Source organism: Triticum urartu, chromosome 4A (genome assembly GCF_056163025.1).
Source record: "Triticum urartu cultivar PI428250 chromosome 4A, HENAU_Tu73, whole genome shotgun sequence".
Classification (NCBI taxonomy): Eukaryota; Viridiplantae; Streptophyta; class Magnoliopsida; order Poales; family Poaceae; genus Triticum; species Triticum urartu.
In genome coordinates this window covers 54,113,003-54,115,376 of record NC_141876.1, presented here as the reverse complement: position 1 = coordinate 54,115,376, position 2,374 = coordinate 54,113,003, and positions in this window count along the sequence as shown.

Here is a 2,374-nt window from a genome sequence, read left to right as displayed (position 1 = left end):
AATTCCTGTTTTCTGGAGTGGTTCATCATACTTATTCTTGGTTTCACGTGCTCATCTTTCTTTCCCGGAGTTCCAAGCTCTCGCAATTATGTAATCACGGAGATCTATCTAAAATCTTTACAAGGATTCACCTTGTGTTTTCAACTTCTTTTTCCTTCCGTTTGATCATCCTTGTGTTTAACGGAGTTCTTCATGAAGGTTCTACATGATGGTTCATAAAGGATTTAATTCCTTCTCAAAGTTTTCATCGAGATTCTTTTCTAAGGAGCTCAAGTTTTTCTTCATCTTGCAATCCGGAGTGCAATTCTTTCTTCCATATCATTGGAGGTGGTATTATGTCATTCTTGATAATTAGAGTTCATGTTTCATGTTTCACAAGTTATTAAGAATGAGATGTTTTAAATCCATCAACCTCTCCATTGGAATTATCTTGGGTTATATTTCACCTAAAGCTTTCCCTAAGGATTGTTGCTAGTAATGGTGATAATATATGATCCAAGTTCTTCATCTATCCTCCCGGTGAAATAAGTTCTCGTCTCCTTGTTGATATCAATCCAAGTCTTTTTCCCGTGAGTGGCAGGTTGTCATCTCTTAATTTGGGATGTATTCCATAAGACCACATCGAGGTTATTCTTTTCATTGTTGGGGTTCCAACAACTCCGCTCGACCCGTCTCCTAAGGATGCCTTCTCAAGCTCTTTTGTGGCAGAAGTTGGCATTTTCTTCTCCATTCTTTTATTTCAATTATCTATCTTCTATTCTTTTGTTCCGGGGGCATTGTCATGTTGCTCTTTTCAACCCATCATCTCGTTTTGTCAAAGATCATCTTCTTTTTGTGCTTATCCATTTAACCGGAGTGTTGTGCCCTTTTGCTCAAGTTCTTTTCGCCTTATCAAGCCTTGCATCTCTTTTCAACCTGAGTGCTGTCTGAGATCTTTCTTACCCCTTGTTCGATTCATTCAATAGTTCCGGAGGCAGTGTGTTGTGATTTCATCAAGTATCTTCTCATATTACCAAGTTCTTATTCAATTCATTTTCTTTTCAATCGGAGTGCTGCCCAAAGTTGTTCTTGCTTGTCCCTCTTTTCTAACGGAGTGTTTTCAACTTCTTTTATCTCCATTGTATTCTTTTCTCGAATGGTTTAACATTTTCAAGGTTCATTGGTTTCACTCATTGGTCAAAGAAGCAACTTAGTTTTACCTCTCCTCTTTCTCTTCCGTTGTCCCTCCGGTGCCATTCTAGATCTTGGGACGAGATCCTCTCGTAGTGGTGGAGTGTTGTAACGCCCCGACACCGATGTGCCAGGTGTCTTCCAGTTATTCGCTGTCGTTGCCAGGTCATTTGCTTGCGTGTTGCATCTTATCATGTCATCATGTGCATTGCATCATCATGTTTTAAAAACTTGCATCTGTCCCAGTCTCCTCGTTCCTTCCGTTGTCCGTTTTGAGCCCAGACACACTTGCACGCGCCCGCGGCATGTCCGAAATTTTATTTTATAAGTGGCCGGATAATGTTCTCGGAATGGTTTGAAAGTTGGCGTGCGGTCTTATTTTAGTGAGGTAGACCACCTGTCAAATTTCATCGCGTTCGGAGTTCGTTTGATAGCCCAACCGTTAAACTATAGCGACAGTATAGCCGGTCTTTTCGTCGGACGTTTTCGGTCTTCGGAAACTGTTGTCGGGCTGCAATTCTCTCCTGTCCTCTCAGTCCATGGCCCTCTACACAGCCCACTAGACTCAACCTACCCCTTCTTGCGTCCGGAGCCGTCCGATGGCGATCGCACGGTCCAAAAACCCCTCCTAACCCCTCAAACCCTAACCCTGTCTATAAAAGGAAGCCTCCCCTTCCATTTTTGGCAGCAGACAACTCCCTCCTCAAAATTAGCGCGCCACCAGCCTCCTCCCACCTCCACCTCGCATTCCGCGCCGGCCTAACCCGCCGCCGCCACCTGGCGCTGCCCCAGCGGGCGAGCCGCCACCTGAACCCGCTGTCTAGGGCCAGTGGCAGCACGCCACGTGCCCCTACCAGCGCCTCCCTCCTCCCACCTCGCGCCGGCCCGCCCGACCCAGATCGGGGCCCGCTCGAGCCCATCTGGGCCCAGACGAGCCGCATTGCTGCCCGCAACCGCAAGAGCCTCGCTGCCCTCGAGCTCCTTCGCCACCAACCCTCGCGTGACGCCTCCCACCGTCGTTCGCTGCTCCGGCGGGTCACCGGAGTCCGCCGTCGCCGGCGACCAGTCAGGTCGCGCTGCCGTTCTCCACCTCCTTATCCCTGCCTTTCTTTCCTCTCTCTCTCGTCATGCCTCACCGCCATGAGTGCAGCTGCAGGAGCTTCGCCACCACCAATCTGGTAGGAGTCGCCATCCTCGTCCGGGA